We start from the raw sequence: 14735 nt of genomic DNA, 5'->3' as shown, positions 1-14735 counted from the left end.
CCACATACAGTAATACCGGCTCCCAGTTCCTTGGACAAATCCTCACAAAGCCAAATGTTCTGCTGGTTTCTGTGAGGAGACAATGAGAAGTAGTTGTCTCTTGTTAATATAGATGAACTCCCTTGTGCAACTGTTGATGACAAACCGCAAGATTTTGCACATATCTCCAACCCCAGCCTGGAAGGAGGTAGATGTGTGAACATTGTTTGCCACTGTCACCCAAGTAGTTATCAGCACTAGGAAATGGGGGTTTAACTGCAAATACGCCAAATGGTGGATTAAAGTGTAGTGATCCCCGTTGCTCTCTGAACAGTCTGGCTAGGGTCATAGAGTTGAACGGCTAAGAAATAGCCCTTCAGCCCATATCAACCATGCAGACCATGATGGCCTTTAGGCATTGTAAGTCTATTGCCTCCTCTGGCAGCTCGTTCCATTGAAATGAATGAAAGACTGGATAGACTAGGCTTGTACTCGCTGGAATTTAGAAGACTGAGGGGGGATCTTATTGAAACATATAAAATTCTTAAGGGGTTGGAGAGGCTAGATGCGGGAAGATTGTTCCCGATGTTGGGGAAGTCCAGAACCAGGGGTCACAGCTTAAGGATAAGGGGGAAGTCTTTTAGGACTGAGATGAGAAAACATTTCTTCACACAGAGAGTGGTGAATCTGTGGAATTCTGTGCCACAGAAGGTAGTTGAGACCAGTTCATTGGCTATATTTAAGAGGGAGTTAGATGTAGCCCTTGTGGCTAAAGGGATCAGGGGGTATGGAGAGAAGGCAGGTACAGGTTACTGAGCTGGATGATCAGCCATGATCATATTGAATGGCGGTGCAGGCTCGAAGGGCCGAATGGCCTACTCCTGCACCTATTTTCTATGTTTCTATGCTTCTATGAATGAATCAATGAATGAATGAAGAAATGAATGAATGAATGAATGAATGAATGAATGAATGAATGAATGAATGAAGGAATGAATGAAGGAAGGAATGAAGGAAGGAATGAATGAATGAATGAATGAAGGAATAAACGAATGAAGGAATGAAGGAATGAATGAAGGAATTGTCGTGGTTATCCCTCGATGCCGAGGATGATGGTCTACATTCCGATGTCAGAACGAAGATGCCTGCGCGTGCGTTTGTTTAACGTGTACTTGACGTTGCACTCCAAGAAGCACACGGTCCTTCACAAATCAATCAACTAAATCCAATGGCAAGGGAACCATGACGATTGGAGCGGATAGATTTGTAGCAGCCTTCATCCGCCTTCACAGACGTTGAGTTCAAGATAACTTTGTCCGCCTGGTCCGCCGTTGAGGTCTTGTACGTTGGATCGTTCTCAGTCTGGACCCTCATCCTCGACCTTACCGCCACGGGTGGCCTGACCAGAAGCTAGTGCTTCCCACGGCATCGCTCTCAGAATCATGGGGGCACGCAAGCCTCTTCACCACGACAAGGTGAACGACCCGAAGAGGATGAACGAATGAAGGGATAAATGAAGGAATGATTGAATGAAGCAATAATACTTTATTGTCACATGTGGCAAGTCACGGTGAGATTCTTTGTCTTGCATACCCGAGGTATGCAAAGAGTCGCCACTTAAAGGGCGCTGACAAAGTTACAAAGTATTGCACCCCGGGTCCTCCTTTGTTCTTGGTGGAGCCAAGTGGCGCAGCGGTAGAGTTGCTGCCTTACAGCAAATGCAGCGTCGGAGACTCAGGTTCGATCCTGACTACGGGCGCCGTCTGTACGGAGTTTGTACGTTCTCCCCGTGACCTGAGTGGGTTTTCTCCGAGATCATCGGTTTCCTCCCACACTCCAAAGACGTGCGGGTATGTAGGTTAATTGGCTGGGTAAATGTTTTTTAAAAATTGTCCCTAGTGTGTGTAGGATAGTGTTAATGTGCGGGGATCGCTGGGCGGCGCGGACTCGGTGGGCCGAAGGGCCTGCTTCCGCGCTGTATCTCTAAATCTAAATCTAAAAAAAATCCATCCTCCGGCACCCTCACGGCCCACCCTTGACCAGCACCCTCAGCGACCGTCGATCTTGAACGACGTCCTCGGCCATCTCTTAATAGATAGGGCAAGCTATCTTGCCTCTCAGATCTCTCAATAGATAAGGCAAGCTATGCGAGGCCCTTGTCCCTCCCCTCCTCCCACCATTCTCTGTAGTCCCGCCCACTCTGTCTTGGGTATTACCTGGGGAAAGCTGAGCACACCCTGACCTGGTGGGACCAACTGGTTGGCATCAGAACCTCAGCAATGTCCGTCCATACTACTCTCCACAGGTAGTAGAAGTGTGCAGCAACCCAGGCAAGCTCAGATTACATATGGAATCTCAGCAGTAGGCGTCATTCTCCACGTATCTATGGGGGTCAGGGTGGGGAGGTCAAGGTCTTGGATGAAGCTGAGGAGGAAGGGTCGGTGGATGGGTATCCGACCTGCTCTTATACATTATACGTGGACATTTAGACAATAGACAATAGACAATAGGTGCAGGAGGAGGCCATTCAGCCCTTCGAGCCAGCACCGCCATTCAATGTGATCATGGCTGATCATTCTCAATCAGTACCCCGTTCCTGCCTTCTCCCCATACCCCCCTGACTCCGCTATCCTTAAGAGCTCTGTCTAGCTCTCTCTTGAATGCATTTCAGAGAATTGGCCTCCACTGCCTTCTGAGGCCGAGAATTCCACAGATTCACAACTCTCTGACTGAAAAAGTTTTTCCTCATCTCAGTTCTAAATGGCCTACCCCTTATTCTTAAGGGGTAGGCCATTTAACGTTGGAGGATGGACGTCAAACTGGTGTTGCACGCCGACTGATGTTTAATAGTCGCTCTAGTAACTCAGTGGGTAAGACAGCATGTGGAGGAAGGGACTGCAGATGCTGGTTTACACCGAAGATAGACACAAAATGCTGGAGTAACTCAGCGGGACGGGCAGCATCTCCGGAGAGAAGGAATGGGTGATAGTTCTTCACCGGGCACGCATTCAGCATGTGTGCAGTAATGGGGTGTGCATCATGGGCAATGACACTATGGTGCCCAAACATTTCCCACCGAATCTAAACCATGTGCACTACCAACGTCAATTTTACACAGACAATATGCCGTGCAGCATCAATAGACAATAGACAATAGACAATAGGTGCAGGAGTAGGCTATTCAGCCCTTCGAGCCAGCACCGCCATTCCATGTGATCATGGCTGATCATTCTCAATCAGGACCCCGTTCCTGCTTTCTCCCCATACCCCCTGACTCCGCTATCCTTAAGAGCTCTCTCTTGAATGCATTCAGAGTATTGGCCTCCACCGCCTTCTAAGGCAGAGAATTCCACAGATTCACAACTCTCTGACTGAAAAAGTCTTTCCTCATCTCAGTTCTAAATGGCCTACCCCTTATTCTTAAACTGTGGCCCCTTGTTCTGGACTCCCCCAACATTGGGAACATGTTTCCTGCCTCTAACTTGTCCAACCCCTTAATAATCTTATACGTTTCGATAAGATCCCCTCTCATCCTTCTAAATTCCAGTGGGTCGGGACAGGACACAGAACATGGCTTATGGCCACGTTGGTTAACTTCTCTGTCCCAGTCAAACGTGTGGTAATTTAAGTATCCCAGCCATCCACGATATACATTCCCAATTGTACCCAGTCAACGTGACAATGCTGAACAAACCTGGACAATATATTCCAATCTTCAACCTCTCGTTTCTTCAAACTGAGCTTCCTATCTCCTTCGAAAGGCTGTGAAACATACCAGCATCCAAGAAGGCTCAGTGGATTATTTCTGCACACTTTGCTAATCGGAGATGTGCATAAGTATGGCAATAATTTACAGGACTGTATGTAAGAAAAGAATTCCACTCTGTGTTTGCAAGTGTTAATAAAAGCACCATTGGAACATTAATACTGAGGTTCCATTGTTTATTTATGTTATGCCTACACTGGAATTTAGAATTTATGATACACTGGAATTTAGAAGGATGAGAGGGGATCTTATCGAAACATATAAGATTATTAAGAAATATTGGACACGTTAGAGGCAGGAAACATGTTCCCAATGTTGGGGGAGTCCAGAACAAGGAGCCGCAGTTTAAGAATAAGGGGTAGGCCATTTAGAACCGAGATGAGGAAAAACTTTTTCAGTCAGAGAGTTGTGAATCTGTGGAATTCTCTGCCTCAGAAGGCAGTGGGGGCCAATTCTCTGAATGCATTCAAGAGAGAGCTAGATAGAGTTCTTAAGGATAGCAGAGTCAGGGGGTTTGGGGAGAAGGCAGGAACGGGGTACTGATTGAGAATGATCAGCCATGATCACATTGAATGGCAGTGCTGGCTCGAAGGGCCGAATGGCCTCCTCCTGCACCTATTATCTATTGTCTAAATGTCCACATGAAGATTTGGTGTGAAGATATGCCACAAAATATAACTGGTGTTAACATGCTTTGAGTTCTGCATGAGTATGCAGCAGTGCATGGATTCCCACACAGATTGGGAGTAGCCATGTCAGCCTGATATTCGGGGGTAAAGGCCAGAGTGTTGGAAGCTGCACCAGGAGCTCAGTGAGGGAGATGTGAGGCATTTGGCCCATTCACCAAGAGGCTTGGGCAGCCAAGGAACTATCCTCCAAATTTCACAATGTCCTCATTATAGTAATTAAAATAGTCAGCTTTGTGAAATCAAACGGTGGCGCAGCGGTAGAGTTACTGCCTTACAGCGCCAGAGACCTGGGTTCCATCCTGACTACGGGTGCTGTCTGTATGGAGTTTGTACGTTCTCCCCGTCACCTGTTAGTTTTTCTCCAGGATCTTCGGGTTCCTCCCACACTCCAAAGGCATCCAGATTTAGAGGTTAATTGGCTTGGTATAAATGTAAAATTGTCCTTAGTGAGTGTAGGGTGGTGTTAATGTGTGAGGGGATCAATAGACAATAGGTGCAGGAGTAGGCCATTCGGCCCTTCTAGCTAGCACCACCATTCAATGTGATCATGGCTGATCATGTCGGTGGTGGTGCTGGTCGGTGAGGTCTCGGTGGGCCGAAGGGCCTGTTGCCGTGCTGTATCTGTAAACTAAACTAAACTAAACAAACGCCCTCACATCTTTTCTGCTTTGTGTAAAGTGGGAGCCAGCAGACTCGCGGCTACTTCTACCTACTGGACATACAATTACTGCACTGTGGTGACATGCTCAATTTGATGTAGGAACTGCGATGTGAATGTGAAAACCTACTGTCTCAAAAGATGACTCTTTTGGTGGAATACATCTGGGATTTACAATGGCCACATTTTAATGAGAAACGACCATTTCACTTAATGTCAAGAGTTTCTTCTAAAACATTCAGCGGAATGAAAAACATTCTTTTTGCTAAATTATGTGAAGCTCACTGCATAGCTCAACATCATCTGAGTTCTAGATTATTCAAATTACAGTGCATTCAGAAAGTATTCAGATCCCTTCACTTTTTCCACATTTTGTCACGTTACAGCCTTATTTTAAAATGGATTAAATTCTTTTTTTTATTCATCAATCTACACACAATACCCCGTAATAAAAAGCAAAAACAGGTGTTTAGAAATTTTTGTAAAGTAATTAAACAGAAATAACTGAAATATCACATTTACATAAGTATTCAGACCTTTTACTCAGTACTTTGTTGAGGCACCTTTGGCAGCGATTATAGCCTCACGTCTTCTTGGGTATGACGCTACAAGCTTGGCACACCTGTATTTGGGTCATTTCTCCCATTCTTCTCTGCAGATCCTCTCAAGCTCTGTCAGGGTGGATGGGGAGCGTCGATGCACAGCTATTTTCAGGTCCCTCCAGAGATGTTCGATCGAGTTCAAATCCGGGCTCTGGCTGGGCCACTCAAGGACATTCACAGACTTGACACGAAGCCACTCCTGCGTTGTCTTGGCTGTGTGTTTAGGGTCATTGTCCTGTTGGAAAGTGAACCTCCGCCCCAGTCTGAGGTCCAGTAGCTCTGGAGCAGGTTTTCATCAAGGATCTCTCTGTACTTTGCTCTGTTCATCTTTCCCTCGATCCTGACTAGTCTCCCAGTTCCTGCCACTGAAAAACATCCCCACAGCATGATGCTGCCACCACCATGCTTCACCGTAGGTATGGTATTGGTCAGGTGATGAGCGGTGCCACTTGGCATTCAGGCCAAAGTTCAATTTTGGTTTCATCAGACCAGAGAATCTTGTTTCTCATGGTCTGAGTCCTTTAGGTGCCTTTTGGCAAACTCCAAGCGGGATATCATGTGCCTTTTATTGAGGAGTGGCTTCCGTCTGGCCACTCTACCATAAAGGCCTGATTGGTGGAGTGCTGCAGATATAGTTGTCCTTCTGGAAGGTTCTCCCATCTTCACAGAGGAACTCTGGAGCTCTGTCAGTGACCATCGGGTTCTTGGTCACGTCCCTGACCAAGGCCCTTCTCCTCCTGATTGCTCAGTTTGGCCGGGCGGCCAGCTCTATGAAGAGTCCTGGTGGTTCCAAAGTTCTTCCATTTAAGAATGACAGAGGCCACTGTGCTCTTCGGGACCTGCAATGCTGCAGAAATTGTTTTATACCCTTCCCCAGATCTGTGTCTCGACACAATCCTGTCTCGGAGGTCTACGGACAATTCCTTCATCTTCATGGCTTGGTTTTTGCTCTGACATGCACTGTCAACTGTGGGACCTTATATAGACAGGTGTGTGCCTTTCCAAATCATGTCCAATCAATTTAATTTACCACTGGTGGACTCCAATCAAGTTGTAGAAACATCTCAAGGATAATCAATGGAAACAGAATGAACATAAGCTTAATTTTGAGTGTCATAGCAAAGGGTCTGAATACTTCTGTAAATGTGATAGACAATAGACAATAGGTGCAGGAGGAGGCCATTCAGCCCTTTGAGCCAGCATGGCCTTTCAATGTGATCATGGCTGATCATTCTCAATCAGTACCCCGTTCCTACCTTCTCCCCATACCCCCTGACTCCGCTATCATTAAGAGCTCTATCTAGCTCTCTCTTGAAAGCATCCAGAGAATTGGCCTCCACTGCGTTGTGAGGCAGAGAATTCCATAGATTTACAACTCTCTGACTGAATATTTCAGTTATTTCTTTTTAATTACTTTGCAAAAGTTTCTAAACAGCCATTTCCACTTTTTTTATTATGGGATATTGTGTGTAGATTGATGGGGGAAAAAAAGAATTTAATCCATTTTAAAATGAGGCTGTAACGTAGCAAAATGTGGAAAAAGTGAAGGGGTCTGAATAATTTCTGAATGCACTGTAATTAAACCACTGTGGTTCAGTCGGAAGAGCTAATGTCTCATAGTGCCATGAATCCAGGTTTGATCCTGACTTCAGGGGTTGTTTGTGTGGAGTTTACATGTTCTCCCTGTGGCTGCATGGGTTTCGTCCGGGTGCTCCAGTTACCTCCCACATCCCATAGACATGTGGCTTTATAGGTTGTATAAGAAAATAAATGCAGATGCTGGTACAAATCAAAGGTATTTATTCACAAAATGCTGGAGTAACTCAGCAGGTCAGGCAGCATCTCAGGAGAGAAGGAATGGGTGACGTTTCGGGTCGAGACCCTTCTTCAGATAGGCTTCTGTAAATTACCCCTCCTGTGTAAGGAGTGGATGCGAAAGTGGGATAACATAAAACTAGTGTGAATGGCTGGTCAATGGTTGGCGTGGACTCCGTGGGCCTAGAGAGTGCGTTTCCATGCTGTATCTCTACACTGAACTAAACAATGTGTTCATTTTACTTAACTTCAACTTTACCCACACATACCTAGCAGTTAACAAAAGACAAAAATGGCCTGGACATCAGAGGAGGTCAATGCCATTTTATGAAGATCGCAAGCAAAGCCACAGAATCAAAAAGATGGTGGTGATGCATTCTCCTGAAGATACAATGTCTTAAAAACTTTACATTGACTACATATAGTTCCACAGACGTGGTCCCTGAGGCTAGACCTTAAATACTTCCTCATACTTGAGACTTACTGTGGTTTCATCTTTTACAAATTAATTCAGTATGCTCTACTGTTAATAGTTTAGTACTTACCATTGATTTTGATTTGCCTCTGATGTTTTATCAAGCATGCTTCGACGATCTCTTTCATCTTTAATGTACCACAATTCCCTGGTGGAATTTGATATTCCAAACCTTTCAATGAAGCCCAGGTTGAGAATGTCAGATGAGGAAAGCTATTGAGGATAGAAATAAAGATGTTAAAGACTTCTTAAAATAAACTATGAATGCAATCCCTTGATATGCCCAACCACAATGTAAATTTAAAGGATAAGTTATTTTGCATGTATCGCTATCTCATTCATAACCCAAATGCATGGAATTTGATGAATAACTGTTTTACTCTGGTCTGCCGAGTCAGAGGGCATTAATTTAGTTTAGTTTAGTTTAGTATTACTGGGCATAAACAGGCCCTTCGGCCCACCGAGTCCGTGCCAACCAGCGATCCCCGCACACTAACACTGTCCTGCACACACTAGGGACAATTTTCATTTATACCAAGCCAATTAACCTACAAACCTGTGCCTCTTTGGAGTGTGGGAGGAAACCGGAGCTCCCAGGGAAAACCCATGCAGGTCACGGGGAGAACGTACAAACTCCGTACAGACAGCTCCTGTAGTTGGGATCAATCCAGGCTCTCGAGCCCTGTAAGGCAGTAACTCTACCGCTGTGCCACCATGCCACCACCCCATGTTTATTCACAACATGTAACACCAGAAACACATGCAGGCCAGACTGCATAACCATGGTAAGCCCACTATCTTGAAGGAAATTAGTCTGGTGTTAATAATCTGGTGCTTGATTAAAGTTGGCAGAATTATCTAAAGGAACCTGGATCCCTCCATGGCACAAAGGAAGAATATAGTACGACAATTTTTCGGACCCCTGGAGATAGAAACATAGAAACATAGAAAATAGGTGCAGGAGTGGGCCATTCGGCCTTTCGATCCAGCATCACCATTCAATATGATCATGGCTGATCATCCAGAATCAGTACCCCGTTCCGGCTTTTTCCCCATATCCCTTGATTCCACTAGCCCTAAGAGCTAAATCTAACTCTCTCTTGAAAACATCCAGTGAATTAGCCTCCACCGCCTTCTGTGGCAGAGAATTCCACAGATTCACAACTCTCTGGGTGAAAAAGTTTTTCCTCATCTCAGTCCTAATGGCCTGTCCCTTATTCTTAAACTGACCCCTGGTTCTGGACTCCCCCAACATCGGGAACAGTTTTCCTGCATCTACCCTGTCTAATCCTCAAAGAATTTCAGATGTTTCTATAAGATCCCCTCTCATCCTTCTAAATTCCAGCAAATACAAGCCCAATCGACCCATTCTTTCATCATATGTCAGTCCCGCCATCCCGGGAATTAACCTGGCAAACCTATGATGCACTCCCTCAATAGCAATAATGTCCTTTCTCAAATTAGGAGACCAAAATTGCCCACAATACTCCAGGTGAGGTCTCAACAGGGCCCTGTCCAACTGCGGTAGGACCTCTTTGATCCTAAACTCAAATCCTCTTGCAATGAATTCCACACGAGTTCCTCTGCCAGGAGATAATGGTCTGAACTTTCTTTGATAATTCTTCAAGACTTTGCCTTTCCCATAAGATCAATAGTAAGGTTTACAAGAATAATTTCACAGCATTCAGTTCCATTCATAATTCCACTGAAAGTTGGTCAGGTTATTCCAGCATGAACTGATTTAGATTTAGAGATACAGCGCAGAAACAGGCCCTTCGGCCCACCGGGTCCGCGCCGCCCAGCGATCCCCGCACACTAACACTATCCTACACCCACTAGGGACAAATTTTTATTTTATTTTTTACATTTGCCCAGCCAATTAACCTACAAAGCTGTACGCCTTTGGAGTGTGGGAGGAAACCGAAGATCTCGGAGAAAACCCACGCAGGTCACGGTGAGAACGTACAAACTCCGTACAGTACAGCACCCGTAGTCAGGATAGAACCTGAGTCTCCGGCGCTGCATTCGCTGTAAGGCAGCAACTCTACCGCTGCGCAACTGAAGAACATGCAGGCTTACGGTACGGGTCCACCACCGATTTTCTGGCAACTGGTGATCTGGCACCTCCTTTAATCTGGTCAAAATTCCACGAGCGCACTTGAAATCCCCCCCCGAATCCCCCCCGAAAATGTGGTGCCTAGGCCGGGTGAGGCAGCTGATCTCGACCTCATCGGGACTTCCGCGGCTGATCGGTGGTCAAATACGTTCTCTGCACCAGGGGTTTGGACCTCCAGCTCACCGAAGCCAGCGGATCCGTTCCCTTAGCCGACCTCTGCAGCCAACTTCACGCACCGCTATCCGAGCCCCCTGGCGGGCTAGGTGGACTGTTCCAGCACTGTATGACTCCTCTCACAGGCCGTGACAATATACAATAGACAATAGACAATAGGTGCAGGAGGAGGCAATTCGTCCCTTCGAGCCAGCACCGCCATTCAATGTGATCATGGCTGATCATTCTCAATCAGTACCCCGTTCCTGCCTTCTCCCCATACCCCCTGACTCCGCTATCCTTAAGAGCTCTATCTAGCTCTCTCTTGAATGCATTCAGAGAATTGGCCTCCACTGCCTTCTGAGGCAGAGAATTCCACAGATTCACAACTCTCTGACTGAAAAAGTTTTTCCTCATCTCAGTTCTAAATGGCCTACCCCTTATTCTTAAACTGTGGCCCCTTGTTCTGGACTCCCCCAACATTGGGAACATGTTTCCTGCCTCTAACGTGTCCAACCTCTTAATAATTTTATACGTTTCGATAAGATCTCCTCTCATCCTTCTAAATCCCAGTGTATACAAGCCTAGTCGCACCAGTCTTTGTCGGTCCTCTGTCGGTCTGACAAAACGGATAATCCAGCAAAGCCCTGCAACCAAGAGTGCCGGAAAATCAGGGGTGGGCCTGCGTGTAAAACTTACAGCACAAAAGTACTATGTAGTGGCCATTTTAATTGGAGAAAGCACCTCCTCTTGACATCCAGCATCATCAAAATCGCCAGGCCTCACACCACCTGTACTTTGGGAGGAAGGTTCAGAGATTTAACTGCACTGGTCACATCAGCATGTGGCCACAGGATATGTTTGCCAACATATACAACCAGTGCCGCTTTGAATTAACTTATTTTATTACCAGAATTATCCAAGATGACAACATCGGTCGGTCTTGATTGCAAAATACTGAAATACTGAGGGAATCACCCATCTTTCTCTTACCTCATGCAACCCTTATATCATTGGTATAAAACATCCACCAACAAGGAGCTTCACAGAGCTACACAGAGCTACATTATACTGCTGGGTGGCAGCATGGCTTGGTTTGGGAACTGCTCTGTCCTGGACCTCAACAGATTGCAGAGTGTTATGGATGTAACCTAGTCGATCACGTGGACCAGATTCCCCAACACTGACTCCATCTACACTTCACACTGCCTTGGAAACACAATTAACATCATCAAAGACCTTTCCTACTCCAGTCATTCCTTCGTCTACCCGAAATGCTGAGAATTATGTAAGAAGGAACTGCAGATGCTGGTACAAACTGAAGGTAGACACAAAAAACTGGAGTAACTCAGTTGGTCAGACAGCATCTCTGGAGAAAAGGAATAGGTATATTCTGCACTCTGTATCTACTCACTATCCCGCAGTCTCTACTCACTATCCCGCGGTCTAGGCTTAAGCTCAGGGGTGACCGCGCTTTTGCGGTTGCAGCTCCTAGACTGTGGAACAGCATCCCTCTCCCCATCAGAACTGCCCCCTCCATCAACTCCTTTAAGTCCAGGCTCAAAACCTATCTCTACTCCCTAGCGTTTGAGGCTCATTGAGGAGGCGCTGTGAACTGTTTGCGTGCTACTGTATGTTTCATTTTTTTCCTTAGTACCTAATCAGATGTACAGCACTTTGGTCAACGTGGGTTGTTTTTAAATGTGCTATACAAATAAAATTGACTTGACTTGACTTGACTTTGCTCTAGATAGACACAAAATGCCGGAGTAACTCAGCAGCACAGAAGGACACATCTCTGAACAGAAGGAATGTGTGACGTTTCGGGTCGAGGCCCTTCTTCAGACCACCTATTGTACTTGAGTTTGGTTGGATTGGCAAGAAGGAGTTTGGTCAGAGGGCTTGTTTCCAAGCTGTACAGCGCAATGTACCAAGCTATGACTTAATCTGTGGCAAATCGAACAACTCGGGAAACATTCAATGGAGTATACTCTGGTCCTAGCAATGCCTTATTACCCATTTGGTGCTTCATTTTGAAAGAACTGCCTTTAAAAAAAATATATCTGGGGTTATGGGGAGAAGTCAGAAAAATGGGGTTAGGAGGGAGAGATAGATCAGCCATGATTGAATGACAGAGTAGACTTGATGGGCCGAATGGCCTAATTCTGCTCCTATCACTTATGACCTTATGATTTATTTTGCTGAAAAGGCCAATAGGATTGCCAGAGTTATATGGTAATTGTGTGTGGGGATTTAGAGCTGTGATCATTATTTGATAACAGGCTCTGGTAGGTTGAATATGATACCTGAAGTGCATGTGTATTTGCTTAAAAAAGGAAATGAAGGTGAATAAAATTACGTGTCAAAAATGAAAAATTATAAGTAATACTACTCAAGTCAAAATTGGCTTCGGACCACAGTTTGCTTAAACAGGATGAATAGGAGGAATATTAATAAATCAAGAAGAGAAAATAGACCGTCAGTTTGACGTTTTTTTTTTGTTGGGTACATCATTGTTAGATTTGTTAATAAAGGAACATATTACTCAAGGACTAACAGTCCATTGCTGAGGTTTCACTGCTGGAGTATTGGAACAGAGTAGGAATAAATTCACTGTCAGACCTGAGAAGACAGTGTATAAAAATAACCTGCAGGTTCTTCGTGAAAAATTGAGAGCCATAATTGAGGATGGCATAGAAACCTGAAGAACTCATGAAAATAAACCCTTTTCATTAATGGATGGAATGCTGCAAGCCTTTTGATGTCACCATGATAATCATTAATCCTCCTCCCCTTTCAAAATCTATAATAAATTAGAATTACGTATCTCGGGGATTGTCCCTTATTTGCAAGCAATGCCAACCATTTCCTTGAAAAGGAGCGTTATATTTTATCTTTTCATTGCCCCCTTCACCTCTGAGAAGAATGATTGGCTCAACTGCGAGGAATTTCCTGAGGGCTTCTCATGCTCCAAAGGGAATTCCACCACTCTTCGGAGAAATCCTTCTATTATATATAGAAGCGGTGGCTTTTCCAGCCAGTTACAATCGGGAGAACAAAGGAAACACCCACACCAACCTGCCCACCACACCCTCAAAATCAGCCATGGTTCCTCTGTTTTGGTGAGCTAAAACCCTGTGTGCGTGACGTTAAGCTGGAACAAAAAGCAAGCATCGGTTTTATACCCCAGTCAAATTACACTTTCCTTCCCACAGGTCATCAGGTCTGTTAACTTTTATAACTCCAGGGACTAAATTTTGTCTTCTCCATATTAACTTTATTTATATGCTGTAACTGTAATTCTTTTTTGTGCACAATCCGCAGGCATTGCCACTTTCATTTCACTGCACATCGTGTATGTGTATGTGACAAATAAACTTGACTTGACTTACAGTATGTAATGTAGGAAGGAACTGTAGATGCTGGTCTGCACTGAAGATAGACCCACAATGCAGTGGTAACTCAGCGGGTCAGGCAGCATGTGTGGAGAGAAGTAATGGGTGACGTTTTGGGTCGAGACCCTTCTTCGGACTGAAGAAGGGACTCGACCCAAAACATCGCCCATTGCTTCTCTCCAGAGATGCTGCATGTCCCGCTGAGTAACTCCTGCATTTTGTGTCTATCCACTTAAGTAGTGCAGCGTGGTGTAAAATTCATGAACCCCACTTAAGGTTCAATGTGCAAATAGTTGATTGGCCCTCTAAAGAAGACCACTTCTGACATACATACAAACTGTCGATTTAACATGTCACCAGCGTTTTAAGTTTTTGATGACTAAGAACTTAATGAACAACAACACTATGTTCTTTTCTTCGCCTTTCATTTTTTTCCAGGAATTCCTGTTAGAATACCTATTTGAAGTAGGTCACAAAGTCTCCTTAGATAGCATCTTCCAAATCCAAGACCTCCACCTGCAAAACAAGGGCAGCAACTGCACAGGGACAGCAGCAGCAATGGTGGCAGCTACTGCCGTACAGCGCCAGAAACCCGGGTTCAATCCTGACTACGGGTGCTTGCCTGTACGGAGTTTGTACCTTCTCCCCGTGACCTGCGTGGGTTTTCTCCGAGATCTTCGGTTTCCTCCCACACTCCAAAGACGTACAGGTCTGTAGGTTAATTGGACTGGTATAAATGTAAAAAAACATAAAATTGTCCCCAGTGTGTGTAAGGTTGCGTCAATGTGCGAGGATTGCTGGTCGGTGCGGACTCGGTGGGCCGAAGAGCCTGTTTCCGCGCTACATCGCTAAACTAAACCAGCGCCTGGAAATTGCCCTCCAAGCCCTACACGGTCGTGACATGGAAATCTGTCATTGTCTCTTCATTGTCACTGGGTCAAAACCCTGGAACTGTCTTCCAAACAGCATTGCGGGTATTCCCACATCTCAAGGTGGTTTAAGAAGGCAGCTCATCACCACCTTCCCAAGGGTAACCGGGGATGGACAATTAAATGTGTAGGAGGCAGCTGCAGGTGCTGGTTTACAC

The 14735-nt window shown here is 45.3% G+C and overlaps 1 long non-coding RNA gene across 1 annotated transcript in view; it reads right to left on the bottom strand.

Annotated features, from left to right (window-relative positions):
• The window catches only part of LOC144596900 (uncharacterized), a 153703-nt gene that overhangs the window by 87075 nt on the left and 51893 nt on the right, over positions 1–14735 (bottom strand). Inside the window, exon 2 of the long non-coding RNA XR_013547660.1 lies at positions 8055–8197. This is a non-coding gene — a long non-coding RNA (uncharacterized LOC144596900). The remainder of the gene's footprint in view (positions 1–8054; positions 8198–14735) is intronic.

Source organism: Rhinoraja longicauda, chromosome 9 (genome assembly GCF_053455715.1).
Source record: "Rhinoraja longicauda isolate Sanriku21f chromosome 9, sRhiLon1.1, whole genome shotgun sequence".
NCBI classification, from domain to species: Eukaryota; Metazoa; Chordata; class Chondrichthyes; order Rajiformes; family Arhynchobatidae; genus Rhinoraja; species Rhinoraja longicauda.
This window is presented reverse-complemented; position numbering and strand designations above follow the sequence as displayed.